Source organism: Amblyomma americanum, chromosome 4 (assembly GCF_052857255.1).
Source record: "Amblyomma americanum isolate KBUSLIRL-KWMA chromosome 4, ASM5285725v1, whole genome shotgun sequence".
NCBI classification, from domain to species: Eukaryota; Metazoa; Arthropoda; class Arachnida; order Ixodida; family Ixodidae; genus Amblyomma; species Amblyomma americanum.
Window position 1 is genome coordinate 87,962,390 of NC_135500.1, and position 27,783 is coordinate 87,990,172.

The 27,783-nt window shown below is 44.9% G+C and overlaps 1 pseudogene across 1 annotated transcript in view; it reads right to left on the bottom strand.

Moving 5' to 3' along the window:
* The window catches only part of LOC144129642 (uncharacterized), a 388,920-nt pseudogene that overhangs the window by 118,207 nt on the left and 242,930 nt on the right, over positions 1-27,783 (bottom strand). Inside the window, exon 5 of the transcript XR_013313924.1 lies at positions 4,094-4,179. The product of XR_013313924.1 is annotated as an uncharacterized LOC144129642 (transcript). The remainder of the gene's footprint in view (positions 1-4,093; positions 4,180-27,783) is intronic.

Here is a 27,783-nt window from a genome sequence, read left to right on the forward strand (position 1 = left end):
TTTCTACCTCAGGAACTCGATGTGCACTACCGAGCTTTGTAATAAGCTTCGAATGTTTTTCCTGTACGGCCGATTTCTCAATTAAATTGAATGAAATATCCCGGCTCCCGCTTTTTTTTTTAACTCACCTCCTAGAAGAGGAGTCCGCAAACGCGTGTAGTGCCTTTCAGCCAGTCATGTGGGGGCTTAGTCTCACTTTTATTTGGGGTTTAGCTGTTCCTGAATAAATCGCTTCAATTACAGACTACACAGCCGCAAATTAGGCCCATGGAAGTTCAAATACGCGTGTACTCATCGCATTCGCCGATCGCTACATATCCCTCCACCGATGGCAGAGCGGCAAGCCTCCACGCGTTCGCTGACTCCTCTCCTTTTCCGGGGTCACTTCGCAAAAAAAGGCGCGAGCCGGGACGCTTAACTGGATGTAATAAATCAGCCACACTGGGCAATACTTCGTAGCTTCAAGGAATGCTCGGAGCCTGCAGATCGAGGTACCGCTGTAAAAAGACGAGCTCAGAATCCTATTCAGTGTAAGGGGACAACGAAAGCAGCGTAATTTCCTAGGCTTTTTTTTACTTGCTCTGCAGCTCAACTAGCAGGAGAAACTACGCTAGGCAACTTCTCTATGCCGACGGAGAATATTAGGATTTCATGTTAGCCCAAAGGACTCCTGATCGATGGCGCTTACAAGGTTATCACGCCTTAATATTATGAAAGCACCTAGTGCGAACATCCTTATTGCATATGTACTAGACAGGCATTCATTTGAGCTTGCTTCCAGATGCCTGCAATGAAGAACTAAAATTCGATCATGGTGACTAAGAGCTCAAATGTTGCTCCTGCTGAATTAACAAACAGTCAGCTACGGCCGTGGAAATGCGTGCGAAATGGCTCGTAAGACATTGTCTCCAAAAAATGATGGCCTGGCTGTTCGCTTCCTCCTGTTTAAAGCAATTCTTTAAAGAAATATATACAACGCAGAAAGAAGTGCAATATTGGAAACGATGCAGAAAATACTAAAGAGTGTGTCCCATCGGTACCTTTTAGTTGTCTCTAGTGGTTTTCAGTGCTAGTCAACATGTCGCTGTCAGTAGCTGCTCGAGGGGCCGGTAAGTACCTGTACTATGCGAATGACCGAAGGTACGATGAAGTAAGAGCTAATCAAAACAGCTCCATCGCGCCAGGCTTCAGGCCCAATTTGTGGTTACGGGCAAACGCACCTCTCTAGGATAGGAAAGGTCAGTGCAGGTTAGCGAGAGATACCTAGCTGATTAAATTTTCACGGCGACAGTTTCCTTCGAATATTTATTGCGCCCCAGGAACATTTATAAGCTTTCCTCCAGGGCACTAGTTTTATCGAGTTAGAGCTAAAGCACTCAACTTTGAACCCTTCAAAACAATGGAAATTTATTTTCTCAGGCAGGTCGACGTTGAGGAAACTGGCTTGCGGGACAGCAGCGCATGTCATGGCATCTTTTAGGGCTCCTCGTCGAGGATGGTTGGATACATCGGAAGACGATCAGTGGTGAGGGTAATAGGCTTTCAGGCCGAGAGCCCCACTTTAAAGAGGACCCATTGGTCGCCTTGTACAGAGTTGTGAAGAGGGAGTAATAATGAGCAATTTAAACTTTCGGTTTCGCATGTAGGCTTCTTTTCCTTCGTTTTGTTTTCACTTACGGCTTTATGAACGTCTATAATCCTCTCATGGACAGGTTAATTTTTCTTTGCTTTGGTTTGGCCATGGTGTGTGAAAGGGCTTGAAGTCTGTGCTTATTATTGATCAGTGAGCATTGGAGGGGATATGTCGCGGAAAAAGTGAATCCCTATCTGAAGCACCAGGAGTAAAGCGCTGAAGCCCTGCCCACAGCGTTGTGTGCAAACTGTCCAGCGTGGCAGGTTACCGTTAAATCAGCGACTGGCAGTGGGAGGTTCTCCTGGAAGAGCAACGTGGGTCGCACTTGGCCCACCGATGGCAGGACCTGCCACACTAGGGCAGTGGAGCTGCACCACTGCGCTAGGAGCGGTACGAGGACCATTATCTCTCAATGCAGAGTAGATAATGACCGATGTTGCGGATTTAAAAGATAATGACGAGAATGAAGACGCTAAAAACTAAAAATAAGAGAATTTATAGAGATATCGATGTGCGGCCAGTAAGCGGATAGTTCTAATGGTGAACGCTTACGCATTTGCGTCTTCTCGGCCGAGTGAGCGCCAGTGAGTTTTTTTTTCTGTCTTTTTAGGGCTGCACCGAAACTAAAGAATTTTCAATGGCATTTATTGGTTGTGGGGCAGGGTCAGAGAAAGTAAAAAATTATAGACTTTGAGAAACGAAATACCCCCAAAACTAAAGCAGGCAAACAGTTATTCCATATAAGTTATTATACTCCGGCGAGAGATAGAGAAATAACACTTATTAGCACCCTTCAAAAGGCTGACGGTGATCCGTGAAGCAGCTCGGTACCAGCCATGTCTTCCCCTCCGCCGTCGGCCGGGATCTCCTGAATCTCAGCAGCAGCCAGGGCGAGATGGCTGACTTAACGTTGTCCCTGTTCTTACTGTTCTGGAAACAGTGCCTCCCAGGAAATACGTTGTACTCCGGGTTTTAGCTTACGGCACACAACCTCTTTGCTTTTGGTGAGCTGCTTACACGCTTTTGGGAGTACCGCTCTGCCTAAATTTAATGACTTACGATATCTTCATATGTACTAAGATCGTCATGGAACTGTAGGGGCTCATCATCGGGCTAGGTGGACGGTGCTGCTTATGAGACGCCACTGGGATCCCGGAAGGTAGCTAATCCTCGGACCAATATGTGCGCTTTCTCGTTTCCCTTCAACTCTTGTGCCTGTGTCCAAATGAGCGTGATCTGTTGTGGCAGTGGTGGGCCACCGGTCGTCAACACTGGTGCTGCTACGGCTGAAATCCGCCCCGCGTCAAAGTTTCGAACCGCTGTCTTCGAGTCACTTTCTCATTTCCCCTCAACTCTTGTACCGGTGTTGAAATGAGCGTGACCTGTTGTGGAAGTGGTGGGCCAGCGGTCAACACTCGTGCTGCTACGCTGCAGCACGCTGTTGGACCCCCGTTTACCCCAGTTGTTACTGAAACGCGCCCCATATCGTCGGCCTATTCTGCGGCATCTGTACACAAGGCCTCCGATTGGTCCTCAAAACGGGCTTGCAACGCTGATGCTCTACCCGTCCTTCTGCTCTGATTGTAGATGGGATGCATGTTTTTGCGGAGTGGAGGTATCCTTAATTTGGCCCTAATCTGTCTATGAACCTTGTCAGTACGTCTAGAGGATGCTCGAGGCTCATGTCCCAGCTTTTCCAGAATTGTGCGACCAGTGCGACTGCGCAACAATATCTGGTGTTGCGAAGTCGTTGCAGCCTCAATCAGCTCTTGGAGGGTATTGGAAACCCCTAGTCGGAAAATCCTATTCGCCGATGTATTGGGTGGTAAATCTGCTACCTTTACGAATGAAATGTCGAGTTTTTGCTCTTCCGTCTTACGGAGCCGCACATGCGGCACTGCGCAGACTATCCTGCTGATTATCAAAGACTAAACTATCTTAAGGAGGTAAGCTTTTTCATGCCCGCATGTTTGTTTGCGATCCGTTTCGCGAGTCTACAAGTTTGACCTGTGCTAGCGTCTAGCCTCTGAATAGTTTCCGAGTTCTTGCCGTCGACTTCAGTTCGTAACCGCAGAACTATAATGCTTGCCACCGTTATTTCGGACACATAATCAGAACTCATAATAGGAATCAGGTAGCTATAATAAGGCAATAACATTCGGTGCAGCTGAAACATGTTCCAATGTTTCTTTGTTTTTAAGCTGCTGGAACGGACGCTATATAGAAAGAATTTTGGGCACCTCTGAGCAGCGATTTCACAAATTGTTTTATAACTCAGCGCATTTTCCCTCTTCCAGATAACACTGCCGAAAATTTTCCGCCGTTTAGAATAGTTTTCTTAGCTAAAAAGAAAGTAATCATTGAATATGACGCCAAACTTATACTCACGATCTGTTACACATGACTCAGCCTGCGAGAAATATGAATCAAACAAATGCAAATCTAATTTCTGCAACTTACAGGCGGGGAAGCAACTTGCATTGTGGAGCACGGTGGGGTCTCCTCTCTGCTCTCCACGAGGATTTGGGACTGCGCCTTGCAGTATCCTGCAAGTAATGTGTAACGAGACTATTTAAATGCTGAAGCTTATTAGACTGCGGATGCTGCAGTGGAAAATTTACAAGTTCAAAGTAACAATAAGACATTAGTAAATAAGACATACTACTGCTACTAATATACACAACATACAAAGGTTAAAAAAAAGGGGCGCGTGTAGTTTTAAATTATGTTTATGATGCACATTAGGTCAGTTTTCGGTAAACACAACCTGATACCGCTGCGATTGAATGCTTTCTTCTAGGCGCACTAAAGAGGAATCTGAGCTCGTCTTTTTACCGCGGGAACTCTATCGACATGTTTTGGGCGTTCTTAGAAACTTCGGGTTATTATCCTGTGCGACCGTTTGCTCTAATTAAACCGGATTGAACGTCCCGGCTCCCGCCTTTTTTTTAACTCAACGCGGTAGGTAGGCAGAGTCAGCCAACGCGTGGAGCGCCTTTCAGCCAGTTCAGTGGCGGCTCGTTTTCACTTTTATTTTCTTTTTTAGGTTTCTGTGAATAAACAGTTTAAGTCAGAAAATATAACCGCAAATTAGGCCCACGGAAATAAAAATACACGTGGTCTCTTTGATCTGTGTTTACGAAAGAAGCTTTCATATCACTGCCTTCAGAACCGACATCTAATATAGAACCTAAAATAATACTAATAATAATAATAATATTAATAATAATAATAATAATTGGTTTGGGGGAAAGGAAATAGCGCAGTATCTGACTCATTTATCGTTGGACACCTGAACCGCTCCGTAAGGTAAGGAATTAGGGAGGGAGTGAAAGAAGAAAGGAAGAGAAAGTTGCCGTAGTGGGGGGCTACGGAATAATTTCGACCACCTGGGGATCTTTAACGTGCAATGACATCGCACAGAACACGGGCGCCTTAGCGTTTCGCCTCCATAAAAACGCAGCCGCCACGGTCGGGTTCGAACCCGGGAACTCCAGATCATTAGCCGAGCGCTCTAACCACTGAGCCACCGCGGCGGGTTCAACCTATCCCTCCGCTGAGATTCTCTCCAACAGGAATCTCATAATTAATCGAAAACATAAAGCTGTGATCCTCCGCCAGCATCGACAACATCAACACTAGAATGCTAAAAAACACAAAAGAAACATGTGCGTCTTTTTTGTCGTTGTTATTCACGCAGTCACTCCTCACTGGCCAACTGGCCAACGATTGGAAACATGGGAAGGTCGTTTCAGTCTACAAATCAAGTGGCGAAAATTCACCTTTAAATTACCGCCCCATTTCTCTAACCGGCGTACCCTGCAAAATCATGGACCACGTCAGCTTTACCCATATCATGGCCTTCCTTGACTAACAACTGTTTTCACCCGGCACAGCATGGATTTGGCAGAGGCTATTCCTGCGAGACCCAACTGAGAACTTTCTTACTTGATCTGCACATCAGCTTGATTCTAATCAACAGACCGACGTCATATTTTTAGACTTCTCTTAAGCCTTCGATAAAGTACCTCATACACGGTTACTCACAAAACTTTCCAGATTAAACTTGCACCCCTACATAATGAAATTGATTGAAACATTCCTATCTAAACACTTCAAACTTGTTTCTGGTAACAATAAGAATTCTAACTCTCTTCCGGTAACGTCAGGTGTTCTTCAGAGATCTGTACTTGGCCGGCTACGTTTCCTAATATGCGTTAATGATTTGCCATCACAAGTGACCTCAAATATATGCATGTTTTCTGATTACTGTGTAATTTATCTTGCAGTTACTAAACCCGCTAACCAAGCATCCCTGCAGAATTATTTTAATGCTGTCCAGAACTGGTATAACCAATGGCTAATGTAACATACCCACAAAAGCGCAACTTTTATCTCTACACCACCGTCGTAATGCTCTTATTCGGTTCTACGTAATCTCTAATATGTCCATAAAACCGGTTCAGTGCTACAAGTATTTAGGCGTAGCACTTTCTAGACGTCTTTCCTGGAGTTTGCATGCCACTAACGCAATATCATCAGCAAAAAAAAAACGTCAGGATTCTTAAAACGTCATCTACATCACACTCAACACGTTACGTTACTGGTCTATGAATCGTTCGTCAGGTCAAAGATGGAATTCTCATCACCAGTTTGGAATCCTTATAAAACTTATCTAATTAATTCTCTTGAGTCCACTCAAAGTCGCACGGTCAGGTTTATTTATGCAACCTAAGCTTATGGCATTAGCGTTTCCGCATTGAAAACTGCATCGGGTGTACCGTCCTTATCTCTCCGTCGTCGAACCTCCAGTTTATATTTATTTCATAAAATCTTCAATAGCCCCATGCGCACCGCTCCTTACATTTATTCTCCCCCAGCACGCATATCACTCCGCACCTGTCATCATTTCCATGTGACCCGTCCACTCTCGTGCACTGTCGCATTTGCCAATTGCTTTTTTTTCGACACACAGCCGCTGACTGGAACGGCCTTCCAAGCGACATTGCCACCATCACCTGTTCAGCTCATCCAAGTTCAACAAAAATGTAAAAAAATTATGTACAACTGTAAGAATGCTTTCTTTATTAGTTCGCGCCCGTTATGTAATACCCCAGTCATGGGTCCTGTAAGGAAATAAAATGAAATGAACAACTGTATTTTAAATTAGGTGTTTAAATATGACCTTTCTTTTCATTTCTACATTTTACTTGCCGCAAGCAGGAAGATTTACTGCAGCAATCATAAGCATGCAGGAGCGAAGGAGAGGAGAACGCAGGTATATTTAATATCTGAATAGCCCCAGAATCCCCTTCTCACAGAGATCTTACGTTTTCTTGGTTTGAAAGAAGAAACGAGAAAGTTTGAATAGCCGATATATATTATTTTCACCACAGATTATGTTTGTGTTTACAACTCTGCGCACTCACCTAGAGCAAGCATGGTACAAGCGATCGTAACACAGGCTATTGAAGTCATGCTCCAGAAATTCTGAAAGAAGAATAGAGTTTTTGTTCTGGACCAAAGTTCATAACCTTATAAAATTAGCTGCTTATTCACGAAATGCGCACCTTCCTTTAATTTTCTTGGCTAAGCTGGGACAGTCATGTGCCATAGTAAACACAACAGATACCAGTCTTGCTGAACGTAACTAGGCTGCTCTTACCGCTACTAATGCGCTCAGAAGAGATGTTTTAAATTTTTTAGAGGATAATTGTGAACGCACCGGTTCAAGTCTAGCAGGTCATCCTAGCAGACGGCGACCAATGGTTGCAGCAGCGTCACTGCTCCACGACTTCCCGCATTTACCGCGGTTTAAGCAGCCGTGTTACTTTTCTGGGAGACACTTCTTCCGCTGTCATGGCGCGCTTCCGCAGAAATCAACTAATGCTCTACCTATTGTTTCGGTCATACATGTCGAGAGGTAGTTTAGTGATTGTGCTAGAAATCATGAGACCTCTGATTTCTGATAAAAATGGAGTCCTGTCGTAACCGACACAAGATTACGATTTTGTGAACTGGCGACGAGCTCATCCCATTATTTCAACCAAATAAGCGATATAATTTGAGAGATAACTGAAAAGGCACATAAAGCAAATGTTTTCTGTTTTGACAAAGTACCGCGTTAGCGCCAACAAATTGGCTTAAAAAACACAGTTCTGCGAACTCCTCCATCGGACAGTACGCAGACATGGTACGCTTTATTGCATGCACGATCGCCTTTCATAAAGGCAATAATAATTCTTTTGCAATTCTGATAGATTTCAGAAACACACTGGCTTTAGATACAATGTTAGACGTCATCACATCATCAGCCTTGCTATGTCCATTGCAGGACAAAAGCCGCTGCCTGTGCGTGTCAGCAGTGAACAGGATTATTTCTGCAAACTTACACATCTCACCTGCCCACCTGGCTCACCAACTCCGCCTGCTACGCAAGCCATCTCGTGCATTCCGTCCGTTATTTTATTGGCTCATCAGCTTTTTTTTTCCTTCCATTTGCAAGCTCTTCCAATACTCAGCTCTCTTGTTTTCGACTAGGATAACACTAATTCACTTCTGTTGCCTTTCTCATTCTGCTCAAATCTTGCCTCTTCACCTCACACCCATAATTTCCCTAACGATATCTCTCTGCGCGCTACTGAATATAAAGTCAGCCCTTTTCGTTCGCCGTTGCGTTTCTGGCTCATAGGTACTAAGTACAGGTAAGGTACACTTGCATATTTCCTGCTTTAGAAATTTTGGTAAACGCCTGTTCATTACCTGATACTGTCTGCGAATCGACACCACCTCATTTTACCCTCCTAGTTATTTTACTCTCGAAATCCGCATCTGCAGTCACTACCTACCGGAAGTAGATGTATTCTCTTTTACCTTCCTATGATTCGCTTCCTATCGTAAACTGTTGTGCTCTGCGGAGATTGTGGAACATTACATTTCTCCATAGTACTTTTCAGACCTTCTGTTTTGCTTCGCACGTCTAAGTCTGCGATCATGTTTTGCAGTCAAGCCCCAAAGTACCTTAGCAAGCCCACGTCATAAGAAAATCAAAAATTGCTAAGCTATTTCCCATGCGCGTTTGCCACCAATATTTCCGAATCAAGTTCTCTGGACACCACTTATAAAAAATGGGTGAATAGTAATGAAGAGATCGTGTCTCCTATCATGCTTGTGTTGAAATACGGTTGCTGTTGAACCGCATTGCCTTTTCATATGCCTCTTTGTTACGCAATACCTGCACACAGTTCCTGGCGCGTCGATTCAGTCAAACCGTCTCTTGCGACTTCACAAGCGGTATGCAGGAGTTGGCTAGGTTCTGCGCATTTTTATATCACATTATTGATGGTGTGAATGTGGTCTATTCTTTAGTAGCTTTTCAAAAAGCCAACCTGGTCATTTGCATTGATTGACTGAATTCCAAGTGTGCATTAATTCTGTAATGGTTACCTTAGTAAATACACTGATAAGCAAGCTAGCTCGGTGGTAATTTTTAAATTCTTTCACGTTCAATTTTTTTAGAGTAACTTTATATTAGCGCTGTTCCAAGATTCCAGTATTCTCGAGGCTGTGCCACTGCGTACATGGGGTGGAAAGTTTTTAGAGCACTCTGCCGCCATCATCCAGAAGGCACGTCCTTGTAAGGCTGTCCGTGTAAACTCAGCAGCGATACACCTCGTGGTTGTGGGTATTCAAACGTGGTTTGTTCAGGCGAAGCATCTTGCGATAATAATACGGGAATCCTTCCAGTACTCTGAACTAAATTGATATACCTGTACCGCTTGCCAGTCACTTGCCCTTATGCGCAGGTCTGCTAAAACCGCCTGAAAACGATCAGTGGTGGACAGTAATGCCAGCTACTCACCCGCACGTGCGAACCAAAGTGAATCAAGAGCGCCACGGGGTGAAACCGGTTAATCTGTGCTGCCCTGATGTTGCGCTCGTGACAAGCGAAAACCGCAATGTCTGATTTACGTACATGCTAACGTTCTTGAAGAACCTTTAAATATCGGTGTCAGTATTATCGAGCATACTATCTTAGTTTTCACTGTCCGCCGAAAATCTGATGTAGTACGCGATGGACGCCTTCCGTTTAAGATGAAGCTAGTGAATCTTCGGTCCTTTACCTTCAAGTTAATTGAATAAATAGTTGACTGCACGGAGTCTAGGTACAATATTAACCAAAAGAGTTCTCAAATATGAGGAAAAGCTTTTTTCGGATCAGTATGTTAAAGCATCGCGGAGTAGATAGTGCCAGCCCTGAATTTGAAGAACCCAGCTTGGTTCAGCACCTAACCGAAGCAATCATTTAAGTGTGATTCTTGGAGCAAGTTGGAGAAAACAAAAAGGGTAACGATAAATCAAAGCGTAAGCCTTTCATAGCTCATGAGTGGCGTGGACGCAAGTCGTAGAGGAAAGTTTGTGGACGGAAGTTGTCCGCACGAAGTGTCAGTCAAAGTTGTACGGTAAATAAAACAAAATGTGAAACTTTATTAAGCAGCAGTTCACAAGCAAAATATATGTAGTGACATAAAAACCAAAATAAAAACTAGCAATAAGAAAAAATAAAAATAAAAATAAAGAATAAAAATGAAAACAAACCAATTAAAAGCAAAGAAATAAGATAAAAAAATTTAAATCCAAAAAATAAAAACAACAAAAGCAATAAATATATGAAACCAACCAATACAATAAAAACCCAATTAAATAGAAAACCGCGAACGAACCGTCGTTCGCGGTTCTACCGCAGGCCCACCTCCCAGAGGGGCCGTTTTCTAATAGCACCCGTTACCAGGTACGTCTACAACAAGTGCCGCACATCACAGATGTCCGGTGCAGCGCCACAGTGAGAGCACCTTGTCAGTTGCTGACAGATATTTTGCACTGGTGACGGACAGATGGTGTCAGGGCTCTCCCTGCCCGAATTTGGCGCACTGATGCCTTCTCCTGCCGAGTAAGACTACGGGGAGAGTGTGCGAACACGGAGGAATTAGAGCACGTGTTCGCTGCGCAGAACTCTGGAATCGGAAACATGAAACAGGAGCGGATCCGGGGGAAGAGGGGAAGGTGGCGGGTCGTCTAATGTGTCAAGGTAAGTCGTAGCATCCGCTTAAATGTTGTGTGAATCCTGAGAATGGCCGAGAATCCAGTGTATGCGCACAGGACATCGGTACTTTGCGCAGAGCACATTAATTGATTACGTAATATGGAATGTGTGCCGAACAGCCTTAAGCTCTTAAAGGGTGGCTAGGAGTCGCTGTAAATATGAACTGTATTGAATGTGGGAACGAGCGTAAGAGAAGCAATGACATTGAAAACGAAATGAAGCTCAAATGTCAGGAGAGTGAACGTATCCGCGGTATACGCCGCGCGAGAGTTGAGATGCGGATGGCAGGGGCTATATACAGCACTAACTCCCCTCTCTGCAGAATGTGATGCATCCGTGTATAATATGCACCCTTTAGGCAGATACGCTGCTGATACCGGCGAGGAAACAGTGGGGCAATTGTCAGTGAGCTGGCAGTATGACCACGGAGGAGTGTCTTTAAACGATGAAGTTGGAGAGACTGTTTTCGAGCTCTATTTGCCACCCGTTGGTCGATGAGTTCGCTCAGTGTATTAAGTTGGGCGAACTCCTGAAGCACGGGTATGGGTGCCTGATATTTTATCCGCGGCTGAAGGATAGAACGCACAAGCTGGCGGGCCGAAAGAGCACGTGCGCCACCAGAGCGCATAGCTGTGCGACGAATCACACCTAGAGTAGCGTGTGAAGGTTTACGGGTGGTTGTCAGCCATGGGGTGCCAGTCCCAGATGTATGAAAGATAAAGCCAAGAGTACGAACAGTTTCTACCTAAGGAATAGGAGAACTATGTATCGTAAAATTATAAGGGGAGATTTGTATAAGCGGGCTTCATTTTCAATGCGACTGAAACATGATTTAGGAGGAGAGAGTGTAATACCGGAAGGTGGGAGGAGAGATGTCAATACAGGCAGCGCGTACTGGAGGACACATTGGTGGATAGACACATCTGGATGGCAGCACCGCTGGTTATATCAGCGGCATAGACAAGCAAACGGATAGAATGGATGGTCTCTATGGCTATAGAAACAGGAATAAAAGCCACATTAAATAATGTGGAACGAGAACGGAGCCCTGGGCCACTCTTTATTGGAGGTGAAGTTACGAAAGGGCTTCCCGTGGACACCCACACTGAATTTCGATTTTCTAAAGAGGCATGAAGGGAGAGGAGAAGCCGGTGAGGGAGACCAAGAGTTTCAATGCAGGCAAGAATGGCAGAGAGAATGATGTTATAATATTCCTTTGTTATTTCTGTAGCGATCACGGTTCGAACAAGGCGACTGCGCAGAGAGGGGTCATGCCAGTCAGCAGCCTTAGTAATAGCATGCTCGTTTTAATTTGTAGGCGGAAACCCATTTCGGAATCTGGGTAACAATTAGGGATTCCAGCCAGCATGACAAGCGTGTAGAGAAAATGTTAGGCCGCCATGCCCGGGAGTAGTGGTAGTTTTTAGGCATTCGTTGTAGGCTAGCAGCTCTGCCATGGTTACGTGAGAAGTAATGCCATCGGAGGGCTCTGTAACCGATAAGTCAGGAGGAGATGTAGAGGTGCAGTTATGGTGTGGAAAAGCTTACGGGCCGCTTCTTGTGCAAATGTATCTTCAACCACATTCAGCGAAAGGCGATTGTTCTCTGTATAATCTGCAACCTCAGAAGGGTGCACCATGTCGGAAAACACTTTCCTAAGATGTCGATTGCCCTGCGTAGCGGACAGGCGGGCACACCATGCAGCCCAGCGTTACCTGTCTAGGCGTTTTGTATAGCGCCGCGCACGTGCGGTGGCGCGGCGAAAAATGGGAAGAGCCGATGCGTCCTCAAGGTGAAGAGAAGCATAAAGATCCGCCTGCCAACGAAGAGCCCATAGATTCAGAAGGTGTATGTCCGGGTTTGGGTCATCTTCATTTAAAGTAGTGGCATATAGTGCGAGTTGCCAGAACAGCGGAGAGCGTAGATAGTGCTAAAAACGGGTTTAATGTAGATATACGATATTCTGCGCGTAGAGAGCCTCATGATGTTATGCGTATGCTGCGGCGTATTTTCTGTAGACGCGAAGAAGTGAGGGAGATAAAAATAAAGCTGTGATTACAACCCCAATTATATGAATCAACAACCCAGCGACAGTTACCGGGCCTAACCACCAAGTGAAATCAGACCAATATGGACCACCTCGTTAGGCGGGTAGAGGTATTCGGGTGCCTTAAAAGTTTTAAGCAATGATCTGAAAAGCTGCCTTGGATGTGTGAACCCCTTGAGGAATCTGATGGGTAACCCCACGAAGTGTGTGCGCCGTTGAAGTCTCCACCAACTAGAATAGGGACACCAGAGTTGGTATAATGTAGAAAACAGACCTACCAAGATTGGTAGGTGCGGAGCCGGGACTGCCATAAAAAGAAACTAGAATGAGGGCTGTGCGTGCAGGTTTAACAAGAACAGCGACCAACTAGTGACGTGTGTTGCAGAACCGTTAAATGTCGAGCGGCGTATGCGGAACTGAACTGTGAATATGAATTTTAGATTTACCTGGGCTGAAGGGGGAGGCGATGCAACGGCGATAAGAGATACAGAGTGAACGGTATTCGCAGAATCCTGAAAGGCGTGGAAGAAAATTATGCTCTTGCAGTAGGAACGCCCATGCCTTCTGCTTTCCGTCGCAAAGGCGAATGTTCACTTCAGAGGCCTTATTTGTGAAGCTTGTACTGTTCCGTTGAACCACCATAGATGATGCGCTACCCATGACGAGGCCGGAGAGCCTTGTGATGTGGGAAGTCACCTGCTTCATATGCGCTAATATCTTATCCAATGGTGGGGTAGCCACAGCTAACAGGTGGTCGGCACCTGATTGTGGCCCAGTGCTTACTCGAGGTGATTCCTGTGATGATTGCTCCCGAGTTATTAGAATTCTTCGAGTTATTAGAATTCTTTAACGTTGTATGAAGGCATTTATGTGGAAATGTATGAATAAAAAAGAGAAGGGAGAACGACGCTGTTCCTGGCGCTGGATGAGTTCGTCTAGACGACGTGATCAGATAAAGGAACTTCCGTGAAGTACTTGTCGTCACATGCGTGAGCAGCAAAGCGATTATTTCTAGGAATATCCACTTTTGCAGGTGACTTGAGAAACTTTTTCGCTCGCTTCTGCTTTGGACAAGTGGGTGAGCGAATGCCCTGGTCCGGCGATTTGCTTAGTGTACAAAGAACTGTTGGTTCATTCATGCCGGCCACAGCTGCAGGATTAGGGAGGTATTTTTCCTAAGTCCTTCTTTGTGGCAATGATAACAAAAAATACGACAAGGTTGGAAGGGCTGTCGTTTCACGATCGCACCTATATAGGTAAGGTACTGCGGGAGGGTCAAGGGGACTTGCAGGATGCGCAGGTATGAGCCCCGGTGCGCCATAGGATGTGATTGCAGTACAATGTGAGTTGAGAAGCGAATGTCCCCGCCCACATCCTCGGGAGGACTTGTGCTTTCGACATGATAAACCATGTAGCGGAGGGTGTTAGGGCCAGATGCAAAATATATTTGCACCGGGACAAGCTTACTGTCGTCCAGGGGTACCTGCGTAACGGCACACATTTTCTGGGCATCCATCAAGGATGGCAAGTTTACCGTGTTGGTGTTCCATGGGCGATGGACGACAAAGCCGCAGTAGTTCCAACAGCCAAGAACGTGATCATTTGTGGCCTTAACCTACCGGGCAGGGATGGCAGTGATATCAAAGCGCAATGTAGGCTTGATGGTGACGCGAAATGAGTTAGCAGGAAGTGGAAGCGAAGCATGACTCACGGGAGGCGTCTGTGGAGGGGGCAGGGCCTCAGACGCTGATGTTGGCCCTTGATGGGAATACTGAAACGGCGCGACGGGCGCATTTTCTGGAGGGACAGCCACAGGCACGAAGGCGGTGGAGCACTCCACGTCACAGGCCGAAGTCGTTGCATCGAAAGCCGAAGCAGGCTGGAGGCGTGGAGGCGCTGAAGAATGCGTAGACGTGGAGGCTGCGTCGGGTGGCAACACAGCGCGTACCCTCGCATCTGTCGTAAACAACGCAGAATCCATGAAGATGCGTACCGCGGTCTCGCTCGGCAGCGCCTAGTAAGCCTTGCTTGAGCCTGAGGGTTCCGGTTAGGTTTTTTCGGTTGAGATTGAGGGCACCTTGCCGTGAATTTCTTGGCAGGGGCGTGTTGGGCATTCGTTTTCACGGAGGGCATTGTTCCACCCACGCCAAACTCAAGAAAACAGCCTAAAAAAGGCGAAAACACAGAGCTAGAAGCGTACGCGTATTCATCCACTAGGTCTTCTAAACGCCTCTTACCGTGAACAAAAACTTCGTTCTGCACAGCGCACACCAATACATCGCGCGTGAACAACGAGCTGGACATTAGAATGCATTTATGCATTAGAACCATTTATGTCCAACAAGTTGGACATCAATGGTTCTTTTCATCGTTAAGTGGAGTTCTCTGATGTTTCCGGATTATTAAGCATTGCTTCATGAATCTCGCAAATGCGAAACCACTCTTGGAGGTCCTTAGAGGTCATTAAACAAGAGACTTAAGTTAATGCTTCTTTTTTCAAGTTCAGATCTACTACAGAATATCTTGGTTCTTTGCAATGATTGGCCTGCAAAGCCTCAGAATATGTCGCATGATGTACCGGAACAGTGAATATTTTCATTCAAATAAAATCCTATTTCGGCGAAATGATTTTGTATATTAGATGAGTGTATGAAGACAGACTTCAGTCCTGACTGGCACTCCCTATTCGAGAATTGCTCATTCTTTCCTTCCTTCTAGTGTTTTGTTCACATCACATTTTTTTCTCTTGAGATGAATTTGATGTTGCTTTCTGGATAGTTTGTGAACAGTTCATGTAAACAGAACAATTTTTTCGCAGTGCTAGTACCTTATTCTAGCTCCTTTCGTGCTTCACACACGCCTCCGTTTGCGAACCTAACTACCGTAGTTTTCCACTTGAGCGGGAAAAAATTTTAGAGGTGCAAATAATTCTGAGCACTTTTTTCAGGCGTGTGCACTTATGCACAGAAGGGCGAACAATCATGGATACTGTGTGATGAAGGCATAGCCGTTCAATGCATTTCCGCATTAACGCTAGGCCAAACAAAAGGATCGAAGAAACATTGCACACACCGCAGCAAGATATCGAAAGGGAAACGATCAGCGCATGGTTCAGAATCCAAAGAGGAAAAGAGGGAGGTGGCATGGAGTCCAGATAGTATTAACTTGCCTATAAGCAAAAACAAGAAATGGGTGACACGAATTTTGAAGGAACGGTAATGGTGATCATTACTTTTAGAGAAGGTCATTGTAGCAGGGGGAGGCAGGGAGTTGGGCACCTAAGGTTAAGTTCACAGGGAAAAGTTGGCCGCCGAGGTCAATGCTAGAGCCATTTGTTGTGCGTCAGTTGGAGGAAGTCATGATGATTGTATTAGCGACAAAGCCTGTCTGCGTTTTCTTAGCTTTCTCAGCTAGAAATGGTGAGGTTGAAACATCGCACCGGAGCTTATATTACCATGATTAAGATTCTCTGAGGAAAGCTGCAAGAAACTTTGTTTTTGCGGATTACTAAAGGACCAACATACAAGCGAACAGCGAAAACACTCTGCATTCCTCTGCTGAGTGCATACCTTTGGCTTCCCCTGGTATGTATGCTATTATGACTGCACGCGCCATGTCTTTTTGTCAGTTTATATTATTTCCGACAGCATGACCTTGGAAAGTATTCCACATCTGTACATCTCGCAAAAATATTGGACTAAATTTTCTTTTCAAATCGAAAACAAAAGAAGAAAAGCAAATCATTGCCTCTAAACTATTGTATCCCTACGGGCCGATCATTTAATTCTGTTTGCATATCGTGGAGATATCCACTACCTCTCTGCAACGTCTATACTAATTTATCACCAGCTATAGCTGTTCATGATGTACAGAGAAGGCTACCAACCTATGGCGTGCAAGATATCCAAAGGGCTAGCGCTTATAAGTACCGAGGCAACTTACTGCGAGGCGAGCCGTGCCGTGGTGTATATCGACCTGCTGAAGATATGTGCTTATGTGACTTTCTTATTCTATCGCTTTAAACATTTTCGTTAACATCAACATTCATGAATAATTTTCGCGTGGAAAGGTGCATTAAGTTGTTAGTGCGTTTCTGTCAAGCGTTTTCTAAAAGGCTATGGGACGAAACCATGATAGGCTATTATTTCTGGAGGAATACCTAATGAGCTTGACCGCTCAGACCTCCGCGAGTTAGGTTCATTGCATTTCTGCTATATGTCTGAGCTAAATCACAAGCGAAGACACGCAAGCGATCATTACCCACTTCAAATGTAAAAAGACCTGCACAAAGGGGGGTGGGGGTGGAATAACACTGAAAATTCTCAAGAATTCGTGGCATCTATCGTGCTGTTTTCTGGGAACAGGAGTAAGAAGCGTTAAAAGGCGCCCTTAATGAGCTTAACCTCTTAGAGTGTTCTTTGGCTAATGGAGTGTATTACAGTTGAATTTTACACTCACTTCATTCCTGAGCGAAAAAACCTTGGGTAATTGTTGATAATAGATGAGGAAATCAATCTTGAGTCGTTCTTGCCTTGCCCTTTTCACATTTTGATTGTTTAAAATGAATAATTGTTTCGTATACATCACCGGCAAACTACTTGGCGCTTTTTCTTTTCCATTGCAATCCTCTTAGCAGAGTTTTTGTAATATATTGTACTAGCTGGGCATTGACCAGGATGCTATTATCAAAGGTTGCGGAGCAATGGAGGGAGCATAAAATGCTGTTTGTTTTTATTGTTTTATATAAGACAACTATAAACCAGTAAGAGCGGTAAGATACCTTTGTTGCCAGAGGTGAAGCTTGCCGCTCTGCTGATTTTCCGGAGCAATTTATTTAAATTCCTACTGTTGCTCAGGCCATCCGAGAACGTGAACTCAAAGTGAGTCTATTGGCTTGCACAGCCTGCACAAGGCTGATCAGTTCAAAGAAATAAACGTTTTGCACGGCAGGAAACGTTTCTCTTCACCCTATTTTTTAGTTCTTTTTATTATTACACTACCGCTTTCGTTTTTGCAAGAATAGCTTTATTTTGAAAGTTCCTACGCCAGCGTATTTTTATAAAATGTGGCACCCTTTGGTTATCATTATGCGAGAGATAATGCGCTAACAACGAAAACTAAAGAAATGTAGTGGTCACTTAAGCTGCTTAAGCTGCGTCTTAAGCGTATGCCGCGATAGCGTTAAAGGGTTAATATCCATATATGCAGAAGTGGTCATTATTTACTTTGCATTCCTCGATCTCTGGGAGGCCTGATAGAATTCTTCATGCAGTTGTACATTTGTTAAGCGATGCGCCACTGAACCTCGATGCCAGGGGCTGACACCGGTGCAGCTTGTGAAACCCAGGGTGATCCTCCTGCGCGACCTATCGCGAATAATCATTAACGTAACTGCCACATGCCACTGTGAGCAATTTGCTCACATTCCGGTGGGCAGGTTGTGATGACGTTACAAGGTAACGTGCCCTTGGTAACACATCTAGGTTGCTTCCCTAGGGTCTTTTCGCTCACAATGCCGACAATGCCGACGAGAACGGCGCCGGATAGCCTGCAGAGCGGGAGCACCAACGCTATCGCATTGAAAGAATAAAGAAGAGTAAAACTTAGAGGCTGTCCACAAATAACCACCGGTGAATATTCAGAAAAACAAAAGCAGCAGATGGCGCGTGACATCGACAGGCACCACTGTATTGAGGTACCCCCTTCATTAACACATACCCTGAAAACTTTTTGAGGCAAACGACGCCAAGATCGTAACCAAGTCAGACACCTGCAGCAGTCAGCAAGTATCAGCGTGATGATGCTGAAATGTGTACAGCTTTTCACGATAACTTAAAATGGGTATTTAGGCAGGACAGCGTCTCTCTTCACAATTATTCAAAAACTTTACCGCCGCGGCGGCTGAGTGGTTACGGCACTCGGCCAGCAGCCGAGTGCCATAACATGTTAACATAAGTTATGTTAACATATGTTAAGCACATATTATACATATGTTTATCATATGTTTGAATTATGTTAAGTTTAACATAGTTAAGTTAAACATAGAACACGTAGTCATAACATTTCATTTGATTGCTGGCAGAGTGCAATTATGACAGCTGTATTCCTCAGCATCTGACTCGACTGGGCCGTTCTGTGGAAGGAATGAGGTCTCCTCGCTCCCAAGACTTCTCTGTGAGGCGTGTACTGCTCGTATCATTCGATGCCAACCGAATAGCCCCGACGCGAATTTCATGGAAGGACATTCGCATGTTGTGTCTCCCACCCTAAGCAAAGGGGGGGGGGGGGGTCTTTAGGACTCACCTTTCCCCTCGCCCCCATGATTTACGCCACTGGTTTTGAGAGTGAGCCAGGGTGCCACGAGATGAAGAGGACTCATTCAACATTTCAGAAAAAAGGTGCTCAGTATGCACGAGGTTCACGACGCGCGTCATATAACCAGTCAAGGTGTTGGCGCTACGCGTGACGTTCCTGCAACTGTTTCCTTCATATTAGTTAGCAGGTTTGTCGTGTGACCGATACATCCGTCATCGGAGAGCAGGAGAATAGTGGCTATGCTGTGAGCACCTGCCTCGGCCTGGATGTGTTTGCTCTTGGTGTCACACTCGCGCTGCCGCAATGTCGGCGCTGAAGCATAGGGGGCACCACTCAAGTGAAAGGGGCAGAAGACGAGAGTCAAGAAGACGAGAGATTGGCTAAGTGTTGGGCGGCTGGTCGTGTTTTTCTTTTTCCCTGTGCCTTTGCACCTCTTTTTGTGTGGATAACGCACGCGGCGAGTTTGTATATCTTGGGTAATGTCTACGCAGTCTCCCGGCCAGAGGAGCTTCCCCTGGTTGGCTTCCCTACCGCCTCAAGAGATGCCTCTGGAAGCTTTTCAACGTTCCGGCGTCCGCAGCATTGCTGTGGTGCTGGTGACAAAGTATGGTCGTGCTATCAAAATTAACAATCCATGGCCTGTTCGAGCTGCTCTCCTGGCAGCCACTTCCCTTTACGAGGCAATAACAGAGGTAAGGCAGTTTGAACGGGGCGGGATTCTGTGCCGTGCACCAGACCTGTCTTGCGTAAAGGACCTTCTAAACTGCTCTTCTTTTGGGTTCCTTTCGGTAAACAGCTTCATTTCGTCTTATCTGGCCTGGAAAAAGACTTGGTTCGCGGTGTACACTCTTGCTGGTCTCCAGTTGAGACCCTCGACCTTCTCTCTGTAGCGGGTGTTGTTGCGGTGTATCGCTGTAGCCGGCAGGTGAACAATAACCGGGTGTCAACAGAAACTGTTATTGCCAATTTTGCGGGTACTGCCTGCCCCTCAGAAATGAAATTATGGCCCCTAATCTTCCGTACAGATCCGTTTCTGTCTAAGCCACTGCAGTGCAGCGATTGCTGGCGACATGGCCATAGTGCTTGTGGCTGCAAGTCCACCTTGCGCTGTTGCAAATGTGGAAATGACCATGTATCAAATTTATGCTGTAATGAAAACGAGAATGTTTGCTTTGTGGTGGATCTCACGCTGCAAATTCCATGGATTGTCCTTCCAGGAATCATGAATTGCAAATTCTAGACGTAACCGACCGCAAACGTTGTTCGCGGCACGAGCCAATATCAGAAATAAAGAGAGAGCTCACGTCTATGCAGGTGTGTCAGCCCGTTTAGGAGTGACACTAGATTCGTCTATCTCTCAGGCAATATTGACTGCTGTCGAAGCCTCTATGGCTAAGATGGTTGACAGGACAGTGTCCACTGTAAAAGAGTGCATATCTAATGCTCTGGCAACGCAGATTACCCATGCCATCCAATTTGGAGTGACTTTTGCCATGTCAGCCATTGCTTCGTTAATGACCGAACATTTCTTGCCCGAGCAGTCTCGGCCCCAGAAATAATTTACTGCTGTTTCTCTACTTACTCAGTCCACTAATTCAGATAACGCTCAAAATTTTCATAATGCAGAGATGGTGGATTCGGATACGCGAATGCTCAAACGCAGTGGATCCCACATGTCTAACCCTTCTTCTCCCCTCCTCAGCCGAAATCAAAGAAGCAACAGATTGCCTGTAAGCCAAATGAACTATTTTAGGACAGGCAGTTGCTGCTGCCTGGATTTCTCAAAGATAGGGATGTTAAGAGCCCTCCAGTGGAACTGTCGGTCACTTCTTTCAGCTTCAGCAGAGTTACTGTACCTTATTTCTCAACTTAATCCAGACATAATGATTTTACAAGAAATTTGGCTTACTTGTGAAAAACAGTTTCATTTGCAAAATTATTCTTCATTTCGACAAGATCGGCTATCAAGAGGAGGAGGCTTACTCATACTACTTTCTTCTAAATATTGTGACAGGGCTAAGATTACTTTTCAATCCTCTACTATACACTACGAGTTATTGGCTTTATATTTTGAAATTCCAGGTTGCTGTCGCTTTTTACTGGTAAATGTTTATTTTCCTTACGGTGTGCAGGATACCAGGCTGCTAGATCTCCTGCTCCTTAATTGTCAGAAGTCTGTTCTCTTGGCCGGCGACTTTAATTGTCATCATGTGTCGTGGGCTTTTAAGACAGATTTCAATGGTAAGCGCCTTTGGAATTGGGTTACTGATAACAACCTTTCGTTTATAAATTCGGGTTCGGCCACATTTCTCCGCGAACAAATTCGATCTGTGTTAGATTCAACTGTTACCAGCGCTTGTGTTCCTGTACTCAATTTGTCGACTGTGGATTGTGGAACATCTAGCGATCACGCACCTATCGTTTATGATGTTAGTTGCCGCTTAACTCCGACCTGCTCTCAGTTGAGGTAATATATAAACAATGACCAGTTACAGTCCGCTATGTTCTCCACTTTTGCTTCAGCGGTTAATTCGGCTGAAGAGCATACAGCAAAAGGCATATGCTTGGCTATTGAGGAATGTCGAAATAAGTCCAAATTTTGGCTACCTACATCAGAAGGGAAATATTCAGCTAGGTGGTGGAATGCAGACTGCTCCCGGGATTACAGACGCAGAAAGGCTGCATGGAAGAAGCTCCTACACAATCAGTTCCCAAAAAATTGGGATGATTATAAGTTCATTGCGGCTACTTTTAAACGCATAATCTCACAAGCGAAATAAAATTATGAATCCAAAGATTTTGATTTCCTAAGAAAATCAGGAAATCGTCGGGCACTTTTCGGATTCTTACGATCGCGGAAAACGATTCCGGTTTCAGAAAATTCACCCTCATGTGTTCTGACCCCACAATAAGCAATAGAAAAAGTTGAGACAACTGCCAAAAGATTATAGCAGCGTTTCGCCTCTGTACTACCTTTGCGCTCTGCGTTCGTGGAGTCACTGGACCAGTTTAAGCATTTCCCCCTATTACCCTTACCGGGCTTTCCCGCGGTAGTGTTCAGGTTACCAACTGCTGCTCCTGGGCCTGGTAGGGTAACATAAAAAATGTGACGGATCCTCTTTGAGGAGTCTCCCACCTTCTTATTGCAGCTGGTTAATTTTGCATTCAAATATGAATGGATTCCTTCTGAGTGGAATACCGCCAAAGTAATCCCTTTACCTGAAAACAATAGTGGTGGCTATTCTCTGGATAATATTAGATCCATTTCACTGACATCAAGCGTGGTTAAGTTAATTGAAAGGGTCATACTCTTACGTGTTGCGGAGTTTTTGGAGCGCAATAATATCCTTAGTCCCTGTCAAATTGGTTTCCGTCAAAAATGTTCTATATGGAATGCTCACACCGATCTTGGGAGTCATATTCTTGCACGGCACAAAAAAGGCATGCTGCGTTTGTGACATTAGATGTAGCCAAATCTTATGACAGCGTAGAACACTACATAATACTGCAAAGATTTCATACTCTGCAGTTTGTGAATTACTTGCGTAGATATCCGCGTTCCTTGAAAACGGATTGTTTTTTGTATACTACATGGTGTCTGCTCTGGAAGATATAAACAATCCAGAGGGTTTCCACAAAGAGCAGTCTGTCGCCTGTGCTCTTTTTATTTTAATTAGCTCTATCCCAGCCATCAACACATTCGCACGTACATCTATGTGGACGACATTGCATTTTTCACTGCTGCAGTGGACATTCAATCTCTCTTTGTGCGCCAGCAATCGTACCTGAATTTGCTTGAAAGTTGGTTGTGTGACTGACGTCTCACCTTAAATACAAACAAATGCGCTGTTCTTGTTGTTGTACTTGCACTGTTCATCTGTCTCTAATTTACCAGCGAAAAAATATTTTTCAAGTTGTGATTAAAATATCTTGGTGTCATTTATGATGACAGCCTCACATGGCGCTGTCACACTGACCATGTTGCAGCGAAAGGGGCTCATGCTGTGGGCATGTTGCCTAAATTAAGTAATCCCCACTCTGGAATGCGGAGAGATGCACTTTTGGTGACTTATGTTCTGTATGCCGACAAATTTTAGAATTTGGATCCGTGCTGATTTCAGGTATGGCTGCGTACAAAATTCGTCCGCTCGTTCTTTTGGAGCAGGAAGCGCTTCGGTTGTGCCTTGGTCTCCTCAAATTTGTGCCCAATAACGTTCTTTTTTTTGACGCCTGCATTCCTTCTTTATTACCTAGATTTCAATTACTAACTGTTCAGACGTACCTAATGATATACGAATCAGATTTACACTGCTCCTTTCGGTTTTTGTTGCCAGCCGACTGCCTTTTTTAGAGTCCACTGGCCTAGATTTCGTACACCGCAGGTACCTATGGTACAAAATTTGCTTGATCCTTTAAATGTTCTTTAGTTTAACATCCTTCCGGCAAAAACAGTGGGTCCTCTGTAGAAATTGTCTATGATGATATTTTTTCGAAAAACGCTAACCATTTACCACCCCGCATTTGAAATAGATTATTAGAACACCATTTACGTAGCATAGCTATTAACTTAACGATTACTACTGACGCTTTCCAACGTGATGAAAAGGCAGGCGCAAGATTATATTGCCCGCTTCTAGATTGGTCTTTTTCTGTGCGGCTTCCCGAGTACATCCCAATTTTCCAAGCGGAGTTTCTGGCGGTGCTTCTTACTCTTCAAAAACAAGAGCCAGCTTTCTCTTCAGTGGCTGTCAGTACAGACTCTCTTTCTTTGTGTTCGTCCCTAGCTTCGGCTGTGAAACCGCCAATCTTAAACACCTTCCATTCAATGCTCCCTCCACATTTGAGCCTTGTTCACATGATATTGGTGCCAGATCATTGCGGCGTGACAGCCAATAAAGTTAGGGACTGCCTGGCAAAGGCGCCCCTCTATGGCCCGTGCTAACTATCGTTCCGGCTACAGTGTACATCACAGCAGCGAGGTTTCGATGACATAATTTGTTACGATTGATAACTGGATCTTTTTTAAGATCTAATGATTACCTGCATCTGAGGTATTCTTGGAGCAGGCAATCATGCCATTCACGGCAGCTTGAGGTATCTTTATCAAGGTTCCGCTACCGGATCCCAAGCTTAAATTTTTATTTGCACAGGTCTGGGTTGGCGCTTAATCCAGTCTGTGTATCCTGTGGTGAGCACGAAAGCATTGACAACTTTTTGTAGCGTTGTCACTGGTGCGCCATAATGAGAAGACGGTTCTTAGAGAAACAACTACAACAGCTTGGCCTTTGAGCAGCCCAGTCATATTGTCGTTCAGAGCCACCATACTTGGGTACAGCCACAAGTCTGTTTTTACCCCCGTCCAAAATTTTTTTTAATAGAATACAATCGTTTACCTTGGTAATTTCATTTTTTCGATATTATTCTTATTCTTACAATTATCATTATCTATTGACGACTCCGCTATAAACGTCAGTTTCGATCTCCTCCGTGCGTTAAGCATTTGCCGTTTCATTTCGCTGTCCTTTTTTGTTTACTTCCTACTTCCTTAGCATTCATTATATTTTCGTCCAGGAAATATTTATCTGCAGAACTCTCTGTGTCCCGCCATTCCTTGCCAATCCCCCTAAGTGGGCATGTGCTATTGTATGAGGGTAACAACAACAACAACAACAGCAACAACAACAACAAGTGAAAGAGCGATTGATTTGGCTCTCCTGCTACCAATCTCACGCATCTCTAGTGCATTGAAAACTTGCGGTAATCATGCGCGCGATGTCGCTGCAAGAAACCTGCTCGCACTTCTACTGAGGAACACAGTGCTGGTAGTCAGCGGAAGAGAACAAGAAGGACACACAACTTTGCAGTGCTCCTTGTTCCCGTCCGTTGTTTGCCAGCGCTGTTTTTTTAAAAATGTTCCTTCATCAACTTGCCCGGAAGCACACCTTGCTCGAATTCACTTCCCTTCTACGTCGTCATCTACATGTTGCGTAGAAGTGAAGAGATGATAACAGAGGCTGCGGATTTTTTTGTTTTGCTGTCTCAAAGATAGCTTCCCTATAGGAAGCTATTTCAGCCATCGGTCCTACCTTCACCTGTCTGTCCTGGCTGTTTTTGGCATCGTTACAGCACCTGTCGGCCACGGCAATGAAGATCTAAAGTCTAGATTTCGAATGGCCTTTCATTTCGAGCATAACGGCTGTATTTACTTTTCTTCAATATTAGCCACGAGTCGAATTAAGCGCGAGCGTCGCATCGCCACTCATTCACTTTCTGTAGGCGCTTCGAGGTGCAGACGCTAACTTTGCGACCGCAAAAGCCTCATGAATCTGCCGTCGTGTGTTTGCGGGGCAATACAAGAGTGCGATACAAGTTCAAGCGAAACTATTGCATCTACGCCGTGTTTGTGTTTATCGCCTTTTGTCCAAATACAAGGGTTGCGCCAGATTGGCTGCAGAAGGGCGAAATGATTCGCTCCATGTCATGAACGGAGCTTGACATGTTTGAACGCCGAAAGTTCGACAGCGCGAGCGGAACACCAACAGCAAATACAACAAAGCCAAGGCAGTGAGTCATAGCACACCCTTTCTCCCCTTCGATGTCAATGTGGACATCACACGACATGCGCAAGAAGAGGAAACGAGAGAACAGTTGCAAGAACATCACGCATAGCCTCAACTCCTTAATTGTCCATATGATGGGGGGTCATGAAGCCTTCCCCTCGGGGTCCTTATTTTTTGGCATTATAGCGCATCAGTTCTCCGTCTCGCATGAACAGAGGGACTCGCGTAAGCGCCGAAAGTGTACCTTTAAAGGATCGAACGTTCTGCATAGGAGCGTACAAGCGACTTGGCGAAAGCTTTAACAGCACATGGGAGCTGATCCATCGCAACAGCTAATTCACCAGCGTTACGAGCGCGGATTCTCTGATTTCACTCATTAACACAAAGCTTAGGACAGAGCACTGCAAGATCGCAGCGATTAAGAATTCTTCCATAACGAAATCAAACATGCCGTACTCTGACCACGTTTATATGTTGCAGGTTTCCAAGGAATAAACCGGAAATTCAAGAAAACAGCACTTGAGAAGCCGTCACGCAGATAGTAGCTCAAAGAACCGCGACAGAGCTCATGTGAAGGTAAACGCATGGTGTCGTACGTTAAGAAGCCGGAGATTACGGAGAAGCACACGGAGTATAACTAAATATGGCAGTCAGCATGGTGTGTTACTTTCCGAAAAATTATATGGAGTTTTCCATAAATTAACGCACCATGCTGGCAGCCACACCACGTTCTCTACTCCAGCGGAATTCGGAGACCAAAAAGGGAAGGTAGTACACGCCGCGCTAGCTAGTTCCCAGCGGAGAGCAGTCGCTCTTGACTAGGTCGCGGCCTGGCAACTTTTGGCCACCCCTGTAAATCCACGCGCAAAGAGATGAGCACGGTTGAGATCTTTTTCTTATATTGACGACTGGCCACTTATGTAATTTACATTTGGGCAGGTCATGTATCATCATCTGGCGCCGCGAGCGAAGAACGTAAGCACGGTGCTTTTCGAACTGCGTCGGTTTAAATCACAGAAAACTATTTCATCCGAAACCCTTTATACTCGATGCGATCGCTTTGAGCTTCCACAACCAGGGCAGCCGTAGTACTGCAGTCATGTAATGAATCCCAATGAGTTTATTGCGAGGCTTACAGAAATGCGCGCTCACAAGTAAACGCACCAGTACGGTTCAGGTCTATGCCCTGCAACCAAAAACAATGATAGCTGTGCTCGAGCACTACGGTTTCCGCTAAAAGTGCCTTGATATAATTCAGTCTTACTTAAGTTCTTGATGAAAACAAGTAAAAAAAAGAATGATTTGTCTGATATTAGGCACTTCACTTCAGGTATCCCGCAATGTAGAATCTTGATATCATTGCTGTTTCTTCTTTTAGTGAGCGGCATCAGTTGCATTTGCAATCTTCAACCTGCTGTCATTTATGCTGACGATACCACTTTCATCCTTAGAGGTGTACAGTTGCCTGATCTCGAGCAACAAGCCACAAAACGCTTACAGTCACCCCTAAAGTGGTCTCAAGATAATTAAATAGTCATAAACACTGCAAAAGCGAAGGCCGTGCTTTTCAGGCCTAACAACAAATTTACAAATATGCCACCAAACAGTTTAATCACTCATCTCAACGGTTCCTGCGCTACATCGTTCTGGTGTTATTTTTAATCAGAACTTCAGTTGAAATGATCACGTCAGAATGGTGATGAACAAACTATCAAAGGTTGGTATTTTGCGTCGACTTACATAGTTCATTCCGAAGCGTACTATGAGAATGTTGTATAATGCACTGATTTCTTCTGCTATTTTTCTTCTTCAATTCTCACCCCTCCGAGCCCAAAGGCGCTACAGCAGGGGGGTTACGCTGATGAAAAAAACACTTCATTCATAGAGCATACTTGCTGACCTGAAATGCGATTTCATTCACTGATTCACTGATAGAACGTACAAAAAATGAATTTTCAGACATATTAGTTCTGGCATTTCATTCGAAAATCTTAAAGCAGTGATCAACACAAGAAGAGACATAATGGGAACTGTGTAAATATTTTTCCTTTTGAATGCCAATTTTATCATGAAATATATCATACAGCAGTTTCAGGCGCAATTTTCTCCTTCGAGAAGAAATACT